Raw genomic sequence first — 21,110 nt, forward strand, 5'->3', positions numbered from 1 at the left:
GCTGAATATACAGTGGGGAGAACAAGTATTTGATACACTGCCGATTTTGCAAGTTTTCCTACTTACAAAGCATGTAGAGGTCTGTAATTTTTATCATAGGTACACTTCAACTGTGGGAGACGGAATCTAAAACAAAAATCCAGAAAATCACATTGTATGATTTTTAAGTAATTAATTTGCATTTTATTGCATGACATAAGTATTTGATTGATGTCCTTACACATCTCTCTGGTCTTGGCTATTGTGGAGAGGTTGGAGTCTGTTTGATTGAGTGTGTGGACAGGTGTCTTTTATACAGGTAACGAGCTCAAACAGGTGCAGTTAATACAGGTAATGAGTGGAGAACAGGTGGGCTTCTTAAAGAAAAACTAACAGGTCTGTGAGAGCCGGAATTCTTACTGGTCGGTAGGTGATCAAATACTTATGTCATGCAATAAAATGCAAATTAATTACTTAAAAATCCTACAATGTGATTTTCTGGATTTTTGTTTTAGATTCCGTCTCTCACAGTTGAAGTGTACCTATGATAAAAATTACAGACCTCTACATGCTTTGTAAGTAGGAAAACCTGCAAAATCGGCAGTGTATCAAATACTTGTTCTCCCCACTGTAAGTGTGATAATTTATATAATTGTGATTTCTGTGGAATGGAGAAGGTTTTTTCATTTGTTTTTTTTTACCTGTATTTATAGTATTATTTTTAGGATTGACGTATAAAACTTTGTTACAAAGAAAATAGGACCGGTTGTACAATTTTAATGGTTTTTGATATAATGATTTATTTCAGAAATTTTGACATTGAGAAAAATGTAGTATATTTAATTCAACTGCTAATAATACTAGGGGACATTTCACATCCACAAATGCCATATGGTCTAATTCAAAAACGTTTTTTCACTTTATAAATGAATTTAAACAATATGGAACTACTTTAACTAAAATGAGAAACAAAACGTTTGTATGTATGCTTGTTTGCCTCTTTTGTTTGTTGGTATTTGTTTGTAAAAATCAAAACATATATATTTTTTTAAGACAGTAACACGAAAGGGGTCGTTTGAGGGGGTAAGGCTGGAGCAAGACACACACACACACACACCACACAGACACACACACCACACAGACACACACACCACACAGACACACACACACACACACACACACACACACACACACACACACACACACACACACACACACACACACACACACACACAGACACACACACACACACACACACACACACACACACACACACACACACACACACACACACACACACACACAGGAGCTTGGTATCGTGTCGGTGGTGACAGTCCACCCTCCGTATAATGGGGATCAGCACAGCGCCAGGGAGCCAGGCAGGCAGGACCCCTTAAGGGTATCACCCAACACTGTTTAGAGCTGACCCGATGATTGCCTGACTGGAATGGCTGTTTCTCCGTTTAATACCTGTCACTGTAACAGGAGGTGGGGAGAGAGAGAGAGAGAGAGAGAGAGAGAGAGAGAGGGGGGGGGGGGTGGTAGAAAGAGGGTGGAGGGATGGGGTAGAGAGAGATGGGGTGAGATGGGGGGGTACTGAGGGAGGGAAAGGGATGAGGGTAGAGAGAGGGGGAGAAAGTGGGGAAGAGGGTGAGGGAGGGATAGAGGCAGGGAGGGAGGGAGGAAGAAGGTGAGGGAGGGAGAGAGGGAGAAGAGGGAGGGAGGGAGGAGGAAGAGGGTGAGGGAGGGAGATAGAGAGGGAGGGAGGAAGGGAGGAAGAAGGTGAAGGAGGGAGGGAGGGAGAACAGGGAGGGAGGGAGGGAGGAAGAAGGTGAAGGAGGGAGAGAGAGAGGGAGAGAGGGAGGGAGGAAGCTATACACAGTGTTCTATATATTCAGACTGGACATGGAATAGAGATGTCAGGGAGCACTGAATGTATGGTACAGCAGGTCACCTGGCTGTGTGTGGTGTGTGTGGTGTGTGTGTGTGTGTGTGTGTGTGTGTGTGTGTGTGTGTGTGTGTGTGTGTGTGTGTGTGTGTGTGTGTGTGTGTGTGTGTGTGTGTGTGTGTGTGTGTCTGTGTCTGTGTGGTGTGTGTGTGTGTCTGTGTGTGTGGTGTGTGTGTGTGTGTGTGTGTGTGTGTGTGTGTGTGTGTGTGTGTGTGTGTGTGTGTGTGTGTGTGTGTGTGTGTGTGTGTGTGTGTGTGTGTGTGTGTGTGTGTTTGTGTGTGTGGTGTGTGTGTGTCTGTGTGTGTGTGTGTCTATGTGGTGTCTATGTGGTGTGTGTGTGTGTGTGTGTGTGTGTGTGTGTGTGTGTGTGTGTGTGTGTGTGTGTGTGTGTGTGTGTGTGTGTGTGTGTCTGTGTGTGTGGTGTGTGTGTGTGTGTGTGTGTGTGTGTGTGTGTGTGTGTGTGTGTGTGTGTGTGTGTGTGTGTGTGTGTGTGTGTGTGTGTGTGTGTGTAGTTGTGTGTCTGTGTGTGTGGTGCGTGTGTGTGAAGAAATGTCACTCGCAATAACATCCTCCTATGAGGAGATGTAAAGGTCAAATGTGAATCTCAGAATACCTCCTGACATAAACACAGTGTGCTGATTGGATTAGGTCTGGGCGGTGAGCGGGATCCATATTTCTTAGACCACAATGTTGTGTAATGTTTAACGTAGAAATATTGTATATAGAACAGATACGCCTGGTGTTTCTATCAGGAGCTCTGGCAGATGTCTGTCGTAATGTTGACCCTCTGGAAATAAAGAATGGTTGCTTACCAAATGACACCCTTTACCCTGTACGGTGGACTACTGTAGACCAGAGTCCTTTTCCCTGTACGGTGGACTACTGTTGACCAGAGTCCTTTACCCTGTACGGTGGACTACTGTTGACCAGAGTCCTTTACCCTGTACGGTGGACTACTGTTGACCAGAGTCCTTTACCCTGTACGGTGGACTACTGTTGACCAGAGTCCTTTACCCTGTATGGACTACTGTTGACCAGAGTCCTTTACCCTGTATGGACTACTGTAGACATTTACATACATTACATTTAAGTCATTTAGCAGACGCTCTTATCCAGAGCGACTTACAAATTGGTGCATTCACCTTATGACATCCAGTGGAACAGCCACTTTACAATAGTGCATCTAAATCTTTTAAGGGGGGGGGGGGGGGGGGGTGAGAAGGATTACTTTATCCTATCCTAGGTATTCCTTAAAGAGGTGGGGTTTCAGGTGTCTCCGGAAGGTGGTGATTGACTCCGCTGTCCTGGCGTCGTGAGGGAGTTTGTTCCACCATTGGGGGGCCAGAGCAGCGAACAGTTTTGACTGGGCTGAGCGGGAACTGTACTTCCTCAGTGGTAGGGAGGCGAGCAGGCCAGAGGTGGATGAACGCAGTGCCCTTGTTTGGGTGTAGGGCCTGATCAGAGCCTGGAGGTACTGAGGTGCCGTTCCCCTCACAGCTCCGTAGGCAAGCACCATGGTCTTGTAGCGGATGCGAGCTTCAACTGGAAGCCAGTGGAGAGAGCGGAGGAGCGGGGTGACGTGAGAGAACTTGGGAAGGTTGAACACCAGACGGGCTGCGGCGTTCTGGATGAGTTGTAGGGGTTTAATGGCACAGGCAGGGAGCCCAGCCAACAGCGAGTTGCAGTAATCCAGACGGGAGATGACAAGTGCCTGGATTAGGACCTGCGCCGCTTCCTGTGTGAGGCAGGGTCGTACTCTGCGGATGTTGTAGAGCATGAACCTACAGGAACGGGCCGCCGCCTTGATGTTAGTTGAGAACGACAGGGTGTTGTCCAGGATCACGCCAAGGTTCTTAGCGCTCTGGGAGGAGGACACAATGGAGTTGTCAACCGTGATGGCGAGATCATGGAACGGGCAGTCCTTCCCCGGGAGGAAGAGCAGCTCCGTCTTGCCGAGGTTCAGCTTGAGGTGGTGATCCGTCATCCACACTGATATGTCTGCCAGACATGCAGAGATGCGATTCGCCACCTGGTCATCAGAAGGGGGAAAGGAGAAGATTAATTGTGTGTCGTCTGCATAGCAATGATAGGAGAGACCATGTGAGATTATGACAGAGCCAAGTGACTTGGTGTATAGCGAGAATAGGAGAGGGCCTAGAACAGAGCCCTGGGGGACACCAGTGGTGAGAGCACGTGGTGAGGAGACAGATTCTCGCCACGCCACCTGGTAGGAGCGACCTGTCAGGTAGGACGCAATCCAAGCGTGGGCCGCGCCGGAGATGCCCAACTCGGAGAGGGTGGAGAGGAGGATCTGATGGTTCACAGTATCGAAGGCAGCCGATAGGTCTAGAAGGATGAGAGCAGAGGAGAGAGAGTTAGCTTTAGCAGTGCGGAGCGCCTCCGTGATACAGAGAAGAGCAGTCTCAGTTGAATGACTAGTCTTGAAACCTGACTGATTTGGATCAAGAAGGTCATTCTGAGAGAGATAGCGGGAGAGCTGGCCAAGGACGGCACGTTCAAGAGTTTTGGAGAGAAAAGAAAGAAGGGATACTGGTCTGTAGTTGTTGACATCGGAGGGATCGAGTGTAGGTTTTTTCAGAAGGGGTGCAACTCTCGCTCTCTTGAAGACGGAAGGGACGTAGGCAGTGGTCAGGGATGAGTTGATGAGCGAGGTGAGGTAAGGGAGAAGGTCTCCGGAAATGGTCTGGAGAAGAGAGGAGGGGATAGGGTCAAGCGGGCAGGTTGTTGGGCGGCCGGCCGTCACAAGACGCGAGATTTCATCTGGAGAGAGAGGGGAGAAAGAGTTCAGAGCACAGGGTAGGGCAGTGTGAGCAGAACCAGCGGTGTCGTTTGACTTAGCAAACGAGGATCGGATGTCGTTGACCTTCTTTTCAAAATGGTTGACGAAGTCATCTGCAGAGAGGGAGGAGGGGGGGAGGGGGAGGAGGATTCAGGAGGGAGGAGAAGGTGGCAAAGAGCTTCCTAGGGTTAGAGGCAGATGCTTGGAATTTAGAGTGGTAGAAAGTGGCTTTAGCAGCAGAGACAGAAGAGGAAAATGTAGAGAGGAGGGAGTGAAAGGATGCCAGGTCCGCAGGGAGGCGAGTTTTCCTCCATTTCCGCTCGGCTGCCCGGAGCCCTGTTCTGTGAGCTCGCAATGAGTCGTCGAGCCACGGAGCGGGAGGGGAGGACCGAGCCGGCCTGGAGGATAGGGGACATAGAGAGTCAAAGGATGCAGAAAGGGAGGAGAGGAGGGTTGAGGAGGCAGAATCAGGAGATAGGTTGGAGAAGGTTTGAGCAGAGGGAAGAGATGATAGGATGGAAGAGGAGAGAGTAGCGGGGGAGAGAGAGCGAAGGTTGGGACGGCGCGATACCATCCGAGTAGGGGCAGTGTGGGAAGTGTTGGATGAGAGCGAGAGGGAAAAGGATACAAGGTAGTGGTCGGAGACTTGGAGGGGAGTTGCAATGAGGTTAGTGGAAGAACAGCATCTAGTAAAGATGAGGTCGAGCGTATTGCCTGCCTTGTGAGTAGGGGGGGAAGGTGAGAGGGTGAGGTCAAAAGAGGAGAGGAGTGGAAAGAAGGAGGCAGAGAGGAATGAGTCAAAGGTAGACGTGGGGAGGTTAAAGTCGCCCAGAACTGTGAGAGGTGAGCCGTCCTCAGGAAAGGAGCTTATCAAGGCATCAAGCTCATTGATGAACTCTCCGAGGGAACCTGGAGGGCGATAAATGATAAGGATGTTAAGCTTGAAAGGGCTGGTAACTGTGACAGCATGGAATTCAAAGGAGGCGATAGACAGATGGGTAAGGGGAGAAAGAGAGAATGACCACTTGGGAGAGATGAGGATCCCGGTGCCACCACCCCGCTGACCAGAAGCTCTCGGGGTGTGCGAGAACACGTGGGCGGACGAAGAGAGAGCAGTAGGAGTAGCAGTGTTATCTGTGGTGATCCATGTTTCCGTCAGTGCCAAGAAGTCGAGGGACTGGAGGGAGGCATAGGCTGAGATGAACTCTGCCTTGTTGGCCGCAGATCGGCAGTTCCAGAGGCTACCGGAGACCTGGAACTCCACGTGGGTCGTGCGCGCTGGGACCACCAGATTAGGGTGGCCGCGGCCACGCGGTGTGGAGCGTTTGTATGGTCTGTGCAGAGAGGAGAGAACAGGGATAGACAGACACATAGTTGACAGGCTACAGAAGAGGCTACGCTAATGCAAAGGAGATTGGAATGACAAGTGGACTATACGTCTCGAATGTTCAGAAAGTTAAGCTTACGTAGCAAGAATCTTATTGACTAAAATGATTAAAATGATACAGTACTGCTGAAGTAGGCTAGCTGGCAGTGGCTGCGTTGTTGACTTTGTAGGCTAGCTGGCAGTGGCTGCGTTGTTGACACTACACTAATCAAGTCGTTCCGTTGAGTGTAATAGTTTCTACAGTGCTGCTATTCGGGGGCTAGCTGGCTAGCTAGCAGTGTTGATTACGTTACGTTGCGTTAAAAGAACGACAATAGCTGGCTAGCTAACCTAGAAAATCGCTCTAGACTACACAATTATCTTTGATACAAAGACGGCTATGTAGCTAGCTATGTAGCTAGCTACGATCAAACAAATCAAACCGTTGTACTGTAATGAAATGAAATGAAAATGTGATACTACCTGTGGAGCGAAGCGGAATGCGACCGGGTTGTTGAGTGCGGAAGTTCTATTCGGTAGACGTTGGCTAGCTGTTGGCTAGCTAGCAGTGTCTCCTACGTTAAGGACGACAAATAGCTGGCTAGCTAACCTCGGTAAATTAAGATAATCACTCTAAAACTACACACTCTAAACTACACAATTATCTTGGATACGAAGACCGCAAAGACAACTATGTAGCTAGCTAACACTACACTAATCAAGTCGTTCAGTTGAGTGTAATAGTTTCTACAGTGCTGCTATTCGGTAGACGGTGGACGTTTGCTAGCTGGCTAGCTGCTGGGCAGATAGCAGTGTAGACTACGTTAGAACGACGAAATACGATAATTACGCAATTATCTTTGATACAAAGACGGCTATGTAGCTAGCTAAGAAGAAATTGCTAAGATTAGACAAATCAAACCGTTGTACTATAATGAAATGTAATGAAATGTAATGAAAAGTTATACTACCTGCGGACCGAAGTGCGAATGCGACCGCACGCTCCAACCCGGAAGACCAGAGTCCTTTACCCTGTACGGTGGACTACTGTAGACCAGAGTCCTTTACCCTGTATGGACTACTGTAGACCAGAGTCCTTTACCCTGTATGGACTACTGTTGACCAGAGTCCTTTACCCTGTACGGTGGACTACTGTTGACCAGAGTCCTTTACCCTGTACGGTGGACTACTGTAGACCAGAGTCCTTTACCCTGTACGGTGGACTACTGTTGACCAGAGTCCTTTACCCTGTATGGACTACTGTTGACCAGAGTCCTTTACCCTGTACGGTGGACTACTGTAGACCAGAGTCCTTTACCCTGTACGGTGGACTACTGTTGACCAGAGTCCTTTACCCTGTATGGACTACTGTTGACCAGAGTCCTTTACCCTGTACGGTGGACTACTGTTGACCAGAGTCCTTTACCCTGTACGGTGGACTACTGTTGACCAGAGTCCTTTACCCTGTACGGTGGACTACTGTTGACCAGAGTCCTTTACCCTGTACGGTGGACTACTGTTGACCAGAGTCCTTTACCCTGTACGGTGGACTACTGTAGACCAGAGTCCTTTACCCTGTACGGTGGACTACTGTTGACCAGAGTCATTTACCCTGTACGGTGGACTACTGTTGACCAGAGTCCTTTACCCTGTACGGTGGACTACTGTAGACCAGAGTCCTTTACCCTGTACGGTGGACTACTGTTGACCAGAGTCCTTTACCCTGTACGGTGGACTACTGTTGACCAGAGTCCTTTACCCTGTACGGTGGACTACTGTTGACCAGAGTCCTTTACCCTGTATGGTGGACTACTGTTGACCAGAGTCCTTTACCCTGTATGGACTACTGTAGACCAGAGTCCTTTACCCTGTACGGTGGACTACTGTAGACCAGAGTCCTTTACCCTGTACGGTGGACTACTGTTGACCAGAGTCCTTTACCCTGTACGGTGGACTACTGTAGACCAGAGTCCTTTACCCTGTACGGTGGACTACTGTTAACCTTAGTCCTTTACCCTGTACGGTGGACTACTGTTGACCAGAGTCCTTTACCCTGTACGGTGGACTACTGTAGACCAGAGTCCTTTACCCTGTACGGTGGACTACTGTTGACCAGAGTCCTTTACCCTGTACGGTGGACTACTGTTGACAGGAGTCCTTTACCCTGTACGGTGGACTACTGTTGACCAGAGTCCTTTACCCTGTATGGACTACTGTAGACCAGAGTCCTTTACCCTGTATGGACTACTGTAGACCAGAGTCCTTTACCCTGTATGGACTACTGTTGACCAGAGTCCTTTAACCTGTATGGTGGACTACTGTAGACCAGAGTCCTTTACCCTGTACGGTGGACTACTGTTGACCAGAGTCCTTTACCCTGTATGGACTACTGTAGACCAGAGTCCTTTACCCTGTACGGTGGACTACTGTTGACCAGAGTCCTTTACCCTGTACGGTGGACTACTGTAGACCAGAGTCCTTTACCCTGTACAATGGACTACTGTTGACCAGAATCCTTTACCCTGTACGGTGGACTACTGTTGACCAGAGTCCTTTTCCCTGTACGGTGGACTACTGTAGACAAGAGTCCTTTACCCTGTATGGACTACTGTTGACCAGAGTCCTTTACCCTGTATGGACTACTGTTGACCAGAGTCCTTTACCCTGTATGGACTACTGTTGACCAGAGTCCTTTACCCTGTATGGACTACTGTTGACCAGAGTCCTTTACCCTGTACGGTGGACTACTGTTGACCAGAGTCCTATACCCTGTACGGTGGACTACTGTAGACCAGAGTCCTTTACCCTGTACGGTGGACTACTGTTGACCAGAGTCATTTACCCTGTACGGTGGACTACTGTTGACCAGAGTCCTTTACCCTGTACGGTGGACTACTGTAGACCAGAGTCCTTTACCCTGTACGGTGGACTACTGTTGACCAGAGTCCTTTACCCTGTACGGTGGACTACTGTTGACCAGAGTCCTTTACCCTGTACGGTGGACTACTGTTGACCAGAGTCCTTTACCCTGTATGGTGGACTACTGTTGACCAGAGTCCTTTACCCTGTATGGACTACTGTAGACCAGAGTCCTTTACCCTGTACGGTGGACTACTGTAGACCAGAGTCCTTTACCTTGTACGGTGGACTACTGTTGACCAGAGTCCTTTACCCTGTACGGTGGACTACTGTAGACCAGAGTCCTTTACCCTGTACGGTGGACTACTGTTAACCTTAGTCCTTTACCCTGTACGGTGGACTACTGTTGACCAGAGTCCTTTACCCTGTACGGTGGACTACTGTAGACCAGAGTCCTTTACCCTGTACGGTGGACTACTGTTGACCAGAGTCCTTTACCCTGTACGGTGGACTACTGTTGACAGGAGTCCTTTACCCTGTACGGTGGACTACTGTTGACCAGAGTCCTTTACCCTGTATGGTGGACTACTGTAGACCAGAGTCCTTTACCCTGTACGGTGGACTACTGTTGACCAGAGTCCTTTACCCTGTACGGTGGACTACTGTAGACCAGAGTCCTTTACCCTGTACGGTGGACTACTGTTGACCAGAGTCCTTTACCCTGTACGGTGGACTACTGTTGACCAGAGTCCTTTTCCCTGTACGGTGGACTACTGTGGACCAGAGTCCTTTACCCTGTATGGACTACTGTTGACCAGAGTCCTTTACCCTGTATGGTGGACTACTGTAGACCAGAGTCCTTTACCCTGTACGGTGGTCTACTGTTGACCAGAGTCCTTTACCCTGTATGGACTACTGTTGACCAGAGTCCGTTTCCCTGTACGGTGGTCTACTGTTGACCAGAGTCCTTTACCCTGTACGGTGGACTACTGTTGACCAGAGTCCTTTACCCTGTACGGTGGACTACTGTAGACCAGAGTCCTTTACCCTGTACTGTGGACTACTGTTGACCAGAGTCCTTTACCCTGTATGGTGGACTACTGTTGACCAGAGTCCTTTACCCTGTACGGTGGACTACTGTAGACCAGAGTCCTTTACCCTGTACGGTGGACTACTGTAGACCAGAGTCCTTTACCCTGTATGGACTACTGTTGACCAGAGTCCTTTACCCTGTACGGTGGACTACTGTTGACCAGAGTCCTTTACCCTGTATGGACTACTGTTGACCAGAGTCCTTTACCCTGTATGGACTACTGTTGACCAGAGTCCTTTACCCTGTACGGTGGACTACTGTAGACCAGAGTCCTTTACCCTGTATGGACTACTGTTGACCAGAGTCCTTTACCCTGTACGGTGGACTACTGTTGACCAGAGTCCTTTACCCTGTACGGTGGACTACTGTTGACCAGAGTCCTTTACCCTGTACGGTGGACTACTGTAGACCAGAGTCCTTTACCCTGTACGGTGGACTACTGTTGACCAGAGTCCTTTACCCTGTACGGTGGACTACTGTTGACCAGAGTCCTTTACCCTGTACGGTGGACTACTGTTGACCAGAGTCCTTTACCCTGTATGGTGGACTACTGTAGACCAGAGTCCTTTACCCTGTATGGACTACTGTTGACCAGAGTCCTTTACCCTGTACGGTGGACTACTGTTGACCAGAGTCCTTTACCCTGTACGGTGGACTACTGTTGACCAGAGTCCTTTACCCTGTATGGTGGACTACTGTAGACCAGAGTCCTTTACCCTGTATGGACTACTGTAGACCAGAGTCCTTTACCCTGAATGGACTACTGTTGACCAGAGTCCTTTACCCTGTACGGTGGACTACTGTTGACCAGAGTCCTTTACCCTGTATGGACTACTGTTGACCAGAGTCCTTTACCCTGTATGGTGGACTACTGTAGACCAGAGTCCTTTACCCTGTATGGACTACTGTAGACCAGAGTCCTTTACCCTGTATGGACTACTGTAGACCAGAGTCCTTTACCCTGTACGGTGGACTACTGTTGACCAGAGTCCTTTACCCTGTATGGTGGACTACTGTAGACCAGAGTCCTTTACCCTGTATGGTGAACTACTGTTGACCAGAGTCCTTTACCCTGTATGGTGGACTACTGTTGACCAGAGTCCTTTACCCTGTATGGTGAACTACTGTTGACCAGAGTCCTTTACCCTGTACGGTGGACTACTGTTGACCAGAGTCCTTTACCCTGTATGGACTACTGTTGACCAGAGTCCTTTACCCTGTATGGACTACTGTAGACCAGAGTCCTTTACCCTGTACGGTGGACTACTGTTGACCAGAGTCCTTTACCCTGTATGGACTACTGTTGACCAGAGTCCTTTAACCTGTATGGTGGACTACTGTAGACCAGAGTCCTTTACCCTGTATGGACTACTGTAGACCAGAGTCCTTTACCCTGTATGGACTACTGTAGACCAGAGTCCTTTACCCTGTATGGACTACTGTTGACCAGAGTCCTTTAACCTGTATGGTGGACTACTGTAGACCAGAGTCCTTTACCCTGTACGGTGGACTACTGTTGACCAGAGTCCTTTACCCTGTATGGACTACTGTAGACCAGAGTCCTTTAACCTGTATGGTGGACTACTGTAGACCAGAGTCCTTTACCCTGTACGGTGGACTACTGTAGACCAGAGTCCTTTACCCTGTACAATGGACTACTGTTGACCAGAGTCCTTTACCCTGTACGGTGGACTACTGTTGACCAGAGTCCTTTTCCCTGTACGGTGGACTACTGTAGACAAGAGTCCTTTACCCTGTATGGACTACTGTTGACCAGAGTCCTTTACCCTGTATGGACTACTGTTGACCAGAGTCCTTTACCCTGTATGGACTACTGTTGACCAGAGTCCTTTACCCTGTATGGACTACTGTTGACCAGAGTCCTTTACCCTGTACGGTGGACTACTGTTGACCAGAGTCCTATACCCTGTACGGTGGACTACTGTAGACCAGAGTCCTTTACCCTGTACGGTGGACTACTGTTGACCAGAGTCCTTTACCCTGTACGGTGGACTACTGTTGACCAGAGTCCTTTACCCTGTACGGTGGACTACTGTAGACCAGAGTCCTTTACCCTGTACGGTGGACTACTGTTGACCAGAGTCCTTTACCCTGTACGGTGGACTACTGTTGACCAGAGTCCTTTACCCTGTACGGTGGACTACTGTTGACCAGAGTCCTTTACCCTGTATGGTGGACTACTGTTGACCAGAGTCCTTTACCCTGTATGGACTACTGTAGACCAGAGTCCTTTACCCTGTACGGTGGACTACTGTAGACCAGAGTCCTTTACCTTGTACGGTGGACTACTGTTGACCAGAGTCCTTTACCCTGTACGGTGGACTACTGTAGACCAGAGTCCTTTACCCTGTACGGTGGACTACTGTTAACCTTAGTCCTTTACCCTGTACGGTGGACTACTGTTGACCAGAGTCCTTTACCCTGTACGGTGGACTACTGTAGACCAGAGTCCTTTACCCTGTACGGTGGACTACTGTTGACCAGAGTCCTTTACCCTGTACGGTGGACTACTGTTGACAGGAGTCCTTTACCCTGTACGGTGGACTACTGTTGACCAGAGTCCTTTACCCTGTATGGTGGACTACTGTAGACCAGAGTCCTTTACCCTGTACGGTGGACTACTGTTGACCAGAGTCCTTTACCCTGTACGGTGGACTACTGTAGACCAGAGTCCTTTACCCTGTGGTGCTCTGTTCACAATCCTACCTGTAGGTGGACTACTTTAACAGAGTCCTTCGTACCTGTATGGTGAACTACTGTAGACCAGAGTCCTTTACCCTCCGGTGGATTTGTACGCCGAGCCTGTACCCTGTATCCTGACTCTGTAGACCAGAGTCCTTTACCCTGTATGGACTACTGTAGACCAGAGTCCTTTACCCTGTACGGTGGACTACTGTAGACCAGAGTCCTTTACCCTGTACGGTGGACTACTGTAGACCAGAGTCCTTTACCCTGTATGGACTACTGTTGACCAGAGTCCTTTACCCTGTACGGTGGACTACTGTTGACCAGAGTCCTTTACCCTGTATGGACTACTGTTGACCAGAGTCCTTTACCCTGTATGGACTACTGTTGACCAGAGTCCTTTACCCTGTACGGTGGACTACTGTAGACCAGAGTCCTTTACCCTGTATGGACTACTGTTGACCAGAGTCCTTTACCCTGTACGGTGGACTACTGTTGACCAGAGTCCTTTACCCTGTACGGTGGACTACTGTTGACCAGAGTCCTTTACCCTGTACGGTGGACTACTGTAGACCAGAGTCCTTTACCCTGTACGGTGGACTACTGTTGACCAGAGTCCTTTACCCTGTACGGTGGACTACTGTTGACCAGAGTCCTTTACCCTGTACGGTGGACTACTGTTGACCAGAGTCCTTTACCCTGTATGGTGGACTACTGTAGACCAGAGTCCTTTACCCTGTATGGACTACTGTTGACCAGAGTCCTTTACCCTGTACGGTGGACTACTGTTGACCAGAGTCCTTTACCCTGTACGGTGGACTACTGTTGACCAGAGTCCTTTACCCTGTATGGTGGACTACTGTAGACCAGAGTCCTTTACCCTGTATGGACTACTGTAGACCAGAGTCCTTTACCCTGAATGGACTACTGTTGACCAGAGTCCTTTACCCTGTACGGTGGACTACTGTTGACCAGAGTCCTTTACCCTGTATGGACTACTGTTGACCAGAGTCCTTTACCCTGTATGGTGGACTACTGTAGACCAGAGTCCTTTACCCTGTATGGACTACTGTAGACCAGAGTCCTTTACCCTGTATGGACTACTGTAGACCAGAGTCCTTTACCCTGTACGGTGGACTACTGTTGACCAGAGTCCTTTACCCTGTATGGTGGACTACTGTAGACCAGAGTCCTTTACCCTGTATGGTGAACTACTGTTGACCAGAGTCCTTTACCCTGTATGGTGGACTACTGTTGACCAGAGTCCTTTACCCTGTATGGTGAACTACTGTTGACCAGAGTCCTTTACCCTGTACGGTGGACTACTGTTGACCAGAGTCCTTTACCCTGTATGGACTACTGTTGACCAGAGTCCTTTACCCTGTATGGACTACTGTAGACCAGAGTCCTTTACCCTGTACGGTGGACTACTGTTGACCAGAGTCCTTTACCCTGTATGGACTACTGTTGACCAGAGTCCTTTAACCTGTATGGTGGACTACTGTAGACCAGAGTCCTTTACCCTGTATGGACTACTGTAGACCAGAGTCCTTTACCCTGTATGGACTACTGTAGACCAGAGTCCTTTACCCTGTATGGACTACTGTTGACCAGAGTCCTTTAACCTGTATGGTGGACTACTGTAGACCAGAGTCCTTTACCCTGTACGGTGGACTACTGTTGACCAGAGTCCTTTACCCTGTATGGACTACTGTAGACCAGAGTCCTTTAACCTGTATGGTGGACTACTGTAGACCAGAGTCCTTTACCCTGTACGGTGGACTACTGTAGACCAGAGTCCTTTACCCTGTACAATGGACTACTGTTGACCAGAGTCCTTTACCCTGTACGGTGGACTACTGTTGACCAGAGTCCTTTTCCCTGTACGGTGGACTACTGTAGACAAGAGTCCTTTACCCTGTATGGACTACTGTTGACCAGAGTCCTTTACCCTGTATGGACTACTGTTGACCAGAGTCCTTTACCCTGTATGGACTACTGTTGACCAGAGTCCTTTACCCTGTATGGACTACTGTTGACCAGAGTCCTTTACCCTGTACGGTGGACTACTGTTGACCAGAGTCCTATACCCTGTACGGTGGACTACTGTCGACCAGAGTCCTTTACCCTGTACGGTGGACTACTGTTGACCAGAGTCCTTTACCCTGTACGGTGGACTACTGTTGACCAGAGTCCTTTACCCTGTACGGTGGACTACTGTAGACCAGAGTCCTTTACCCTGTACGGTGGACTACTGTTGACCAGAGTCCTTTACCCTGTACGGTGGACTACTGTTGACCAGAGTCCTTTACCCTGTACGGTGGACTACTGTTGACCTGAGTCCTTTACCCTGTATGGTGGACTACTGTTGACCAGAGTCCTTTACCCTGTATGGACTACTGTAGACCAGAGTCCTTTACCCTGTACGGTGGACTACTGTAGACCAGAGTCCTTTACCTTGTACGGTGGACTACTGTTGACCAGAGTCCTTTACCCTGTACGGTGGACTACTGTAGACCAGAGTCCTTTACCCTGTACGGTGGACAACTGTTAACCTTAGTCCTTTACCCTGTACGGTGGACTACTGTTGACCAGAGTCCTTTACCCTGTACGGTGGACTACTGTAGACCAGAGTCCTTTACCCTGTACGGTGGACTACTGTTGACCAGAGTCCTTTACCCTGTACGGTGGACTACTGTTGACAGGAGTCCTTTACCCTGTACGGTGGACTACTGTTGACCAGAGTCCTTTACCCTGTATGGTGGACTACTGTAGACCAGAGTCCTTTACCCTGTACGGTGGACTACTGTTGACCAGAGTCCTTTACCCTGTACGGTGGACTACTGTAGACCAGAGTCCTTTACCCTGTACGGTGGACTACTGTTGACCAGAGTCCTTTACCCTGTACGGTGGACTACTGTTGACCAGAGTCCTTTTCCCTGTACGGTGGACTACTGTGGACCAGAGTCCTTTACCCTGTATGGACTACTGTTGACCAGAGTCCTTTACCCTGTATGGTGGACTACTGTAGACCAGAGTCCTTTACCCTGTACGGTGGTCTACTGTTGACCAGAGTCCTTTACCCTGTATGGACTACTGTTGACCAGAGTCCGTTTCCCTGTACGGTGGTCTACTGTTGACCAGAGTCCTTTACCCTGTACGGTGGACTACTGTTGACCAGCGTCCTTTACCCTGTACGGTGGACTACTGTAGACCAGAGTCCTTTACCCTGTACTGTGGACTACTGTTGACCAGAGTCCTTTACCCTGTATGGTGGACTACTGTTGACCAGAGTCCTTTACCCTGTACGGTGGACTACTGTAGACCAGAGTCCTTTACCCTGTACGGTGGACTACTGTAGACCAGAGTCCTTTACCCTGTATGGACTACTGTTGACCAGAGTCCTTTACCCTGTACGGTGGACTACTGTTGACCAGAGTCCTTTACCCTGTATGGACTACTGTTGACCAGAGTCCTTTACCCTGTATGGACTACTGTTGACCAGAGTCCTTTACCCTGTACGGTGGACTACTGTAGACCAGAGTCCTTTACCCTGTATGGACTACTGTTGACCAGAGTCCTTTACCCTGTACGGTGGACTACTGTTGACCAGAGTCCTTTACCCTGTACGGTGGACTACTGTTGACCAGAGTCCTTTACCCTGTACGGTGGACTACTGTAGACCAGAGTCCTTTACCCTGTACGGTGGACTACTGTTGACCAGAGTCCTTTACCCTGTACGGTGGACTACTGTTGACCAGAGTCCTTTACCCTGTACGGTGGACTACTGTTGACCAGAGTCCTTTACCCTGTATGGTGGACTACTGTAGACCAGAGTCCTTTACCCTGTATGGACTACTGTTGACCAGAGTCCTTTACCCTGTATGGTGGACTACTGTTGACCAGAGTCCTTTACCCTGTACGGTGGACTACTGTTGACCAGAGTCCTTTACCCTGTACGGTGGACTACTGTTGACCAGAGTCCTTTACCCTGTATGGTGGACTACTGTAGACCAGAGTCCTTTACCCTGTATGGACTACTGTAGACCAGAGTCCTTTACCCTGTACGGTGGACTACTGTTGACCAGAGTCCTTTACCCTGTATGGTGGACTACTGTAGACCAGAGTCCTTTACCCTGTATGGTGGACTACTGTTGACCAGAGTCCTTTACCCTGTATGGTGGACTACTGTTGACCAGAGTCCTTTACCCTGTATGGTGAACTACTGTTGACCAGAGTCCTTTACCCTGTACGGTGGACTACTGTTGACCAGAGTCCTTTACCCTGTATGGACTACTGTAGACCAGAGTCCTTTACCCTGTACGGTGGACTACTGTTGACCAGAGTCCTTTACCCTGTATGGACTACTGTTGACCAGAGTCCTTTAACCTGTATGGTGGACTACTGTAGACCAGAGTCCTTTACCCTGTATGGACTACTGTAGACCAGAGTCCTTTACCCTGTATGGACTACTGTAGACCAGAGTCCTTTACCCTGTATGGACTACTGTTGACCAGAGTCCTTTAACCTGTATGGTGGACTACTGTAGACCAGAGTCCTTTACCCTGTACGGTGGACTACTGTTGACCAGAGTCCTTTACCCTGTATGGACTACTGTAGACCAGAGTCCTTTACCCTGTACGGTGGACTACTGTTGACCAGAGTCCTTTACCCTGTACGGTGGACTACTGTAGACCAGAGTCCTTTACCCTGTACAATGGACTACTGTTGACCAGAGTCCTTTACCCTGTACGGTGGACTACTGTTGACCAGAGTCCTTTTCCCTGTACGGTGGACTACTGTAGACAAGAGTCCTTTACCCTGTATGGACTACTGTTGACCAGAGTCCTTTACCCTGTATGGACTACTGTTGACCAGAGTCCTTTACCCTGTATGGACTACTGTTGACCAGAGTCCTTTACCCTGTATGGACTACTGTTGACCAGAGTCCTTTACCCTGTACGGTGGACTACTGTAGACCAGAGTCCTTTACCCTGTACGGTGGACTACTGTTGACCAGAGTCCTTTACCCTGTATGGACTACTGTAGACCAGAGTCCTTTACCCTGTAGGGTGGACTACTGTTGACCAGAGTCCTTTACCCTGTATGGACTACTGTTGACCAGAGTCCTTTACCCTGTACGGTGGACTACTGTTGACCAGAGTCCTTTACCCTGTACGGTGGACTACTGTAGACCAGAGTCCTTTACCCTGTACGGTGGACTACTGTTGACCAGAGTCCTTTACCCTGTACGGTGGACTACTGTTGAATAGAGTCCTTTACCCTGTATGGTGGACTACTGTAGACCAGAGTCCTTTACCCTGTACGGTGAACTACTGTAGACCAGAGTCCTTTTCCCTGTACGGTGGACTACTGTTGACCAGAGTCCTTTACCCTGTACGGTGGACTACTGTTGACCAGAGTCCTTTTCCCTGTACGGTGGACTACTGTTGACCAGAGTCCTTTACCCTGTACGGTGGACTACTGTTGACCAGAGTCCTTTACCCTGTACGGTGGACTACTGTAGACCAGAGTCCTTTAACCTGTATGGTGGACTACTGTAGACCAGAGTCCTTTACCCTGTACGGTGGACTACTGTAGACCAGAGTCCTTTACCCTGTACGGTGGACTACTGTTGACCAGAGTCCTTTACCCTGTACGGTGGACTACTGTTGAATAGAGTCCTTTACCCTGTATGGTGGACTACTGTAGACCAGAGTCCTTTACCCTGTACGGTGAACTACTGTAGACCAGAGTCCTTTTCCCTGTACGGTGGACTACTGTTGACCAGAGTCCTTTACCCTGTACGGTGGACTACTGTTGACCAGAGTCCTTTTCCCTGTACGGTGGACTACTGTTGACCAGAGTCCTTTACCCTGTACGGTGGACTACTGTAGACCAGAGTCCTTTACCCTGTACGGTGGACTACTGTTGACCAGAGTCCTTTACCCTGTATGGACTACTGTAGACCAGAGTCCTTTACCCTGTATGGACTACTGTTGACCAGAGTCCTTTACCCTGTACGGTGGACTACTGTAGACCAGAGTCCTTTACCCTGTACGGTGGACTACTGTTGACCAGAGTCCTTTACCCTGTATGGACTACTGTAGACCAGAGTCCTTTACCCTGTATGGACTACTGTTGACCAGAGTCCTTTACCTTGTACGGTGGACTACTGTTGACCAGAGTCCTTTACCCTGTACGGTGGACTACTGTTGACCAGAGTCCTTTACCCTGTATGGACTACTGTAGACCAGAGTCCTTTACCCTGTAGGGTGGACTACTGTTGACCAGAGTCCTTTACCCTGTATGGACTACTGTTGACCAGAGTCCTTTACCCTGTACGGTGGACTACTGTTGACCAGAGTCCTTTACCCTGTACGGTGGACTACTGTAGACCAGAGTCCTTTACCCTGTACGGTGGACTACTGTTGACCAGAGTCCTTTACCCTGTACGGTGGACTACTGTTGAATAGAGTCCTTTACCCTGTATGGTGGACTACTGTAGACCAGAGTCCTTTACCCTGTACGGTGAACTACTGTAGACCAGAGTCCTTTTCCCTGTACGGTGGACTACTGTTGACCAGAGTCCTTTACCCTGTACGGTGGACTACTGTTGACCAGAGTCCTTTTCCCTGTACGGTGGACTACTGTTGACCAGAGTCCTTTACCCTGTACCCTGGATTTACTACCTCCTGGATTTAATACCCTCCTGGATTTACTACAGTCCTGGATTGACTACCTCTTGGATTTACTACCTCTTGAATTTACCACCCTCCTGGATTTACTACCTCCTGGATTAACTACAGTCCTGGATTTACTTCCCTCCTGGATTTACTACCCTCCTGGATTTAATACCCTCCTGGATTTAATACCCTCCTTGATTTACCACCCTCCTGGATTTATTACCCTGATGGATTTATTTCCCTCCTGGATTTACTACAGTCCTGGATTTACCACCCTCCTGGATTAATACCCTCCTGGATTTACTACCTCCTGGATTAATACCCTCCTGGATGTATTACCCTCCTAGATTTAATACCCTCCTGGATTTACTACCTCCTAGATTTACCACCCTCCTGGATTTACTACCCTCCTGGATTTAATACCCTCCTGGATTTAATACCCTCCTGGATTTACTACCTCCTAGATTTACCACCCTCCTGGATTTACTACCCTCCTGGATTTAATACCCTCCTGGATTTACCCCCCTCCTGGATTTAATACCCTCCTTGATTTAATACCCTCCTGGATTTAATACCCTCCTGGATTTAATACCCTCCTGGATTTACTACCTCCTGGATTTACTACAGTCCTGGATTTACCACCCTCCTGGATTTACTACCTCCTGGATTTACTACCTCCTGGATTTACTACCCTCCTGGATTTACTACCCTCCTGGATTTACTACCCTCCTGGATTTACCACCCTCCTGGATTTACTACCTCCTGGATTTACCACCCTCCTGGATTTACTACCCTCCTGGATTTAAAACCCTCCTGGATTTACTACCTCCTGGATTTACCACCCTCCTGGATTTACTACCCTCCTGGATTTAATTCCCTCCTGGATTTACCACCCTCCTGGATTTAATACCCTCCTGGATTTACCCCCCTCCTGGATTTAATACCCTCCTGGATTTAATACCCTCCTGGATTTACCACCCTCCTGGATTTACTACCTCCTGGATTTACTACCCTCCTAGATTTAATACCCTCCTGGATTTACTACCCTCCTGGATTTACCACCCTCCTGGATTTACTACCTCCTGGATTTACTACCCTCCTAGATTTAATACCCTCCTGGATTTACTACCCTGCTGGATTTACTACCTCCTGGATTTACTACCTCCTGCCAGAATGCTTGTAATGCCCCCAGAAATGTCTCGTCTCTGTTGGAGAAACAGAAAGAACAGAGAGCCCTATTACCCACAGTGCCTCCAGAAAGTGCTGCTGGTTAATTTCCTTTACTATCAAATGAGGAGAGACAAACGTATCACACAAGTCAGAGTTATACTTAAACTAAATCCTTAATCACTTATTCATACAAAGCACACACATATAAAGTGAATCGATTGAGTGCTCTACGATAATGATGGCTGGTCGTGGCTGGTCGACGATTCGCTCTCAGATCACATTCGTTGAGAGCCCCCCGAGACAAAAGTACAAAGGTCTTTTATAGCCGAGATACACCCGTTTCAACCGACATGACGATCAACAGATATATAGAATGGGTCACAAGGTTAAGATTTGTGTGAAAGATACCTATAATTCATAGCAGACAGTATCTGCTGTAAAAACTGTTTTCATTGTATAGAGACCAGAGTCTGTCCCTCCGACTCCAAACCGGAACAATCTCT

At 48.8% G+C, this 21,110-nt stretch overlaps 1 protein-coding gene across 1 annotated transcript in view; it reads right to left on the reverse strand.

Annotated features, from left to right (window-relative positions):
- LOC139540071 (uncharacterized) overlaps window positions 1-21,110 on the reverse strand; it is a 78,394-nt gene that overhangs the window by 4,043 nt on the left and 53,241 nt on the right. The window lies entirely within an intron of this gene.

This window comes from Salvelinus alpinus, chromosome 1 (genome assembly GCF_045679555.1).
Source record: "Salvelinus alpinus chromosome 1, SLU_Salpinus.1, whole genome shotgun sequence".
NCBI classification, from domain to species: Eukaryota; Metazoa; Chordata; class Actinopteri; order Salmoniformes; family Salmonidae; genus Salvelinus; species Salvelinus alpinus.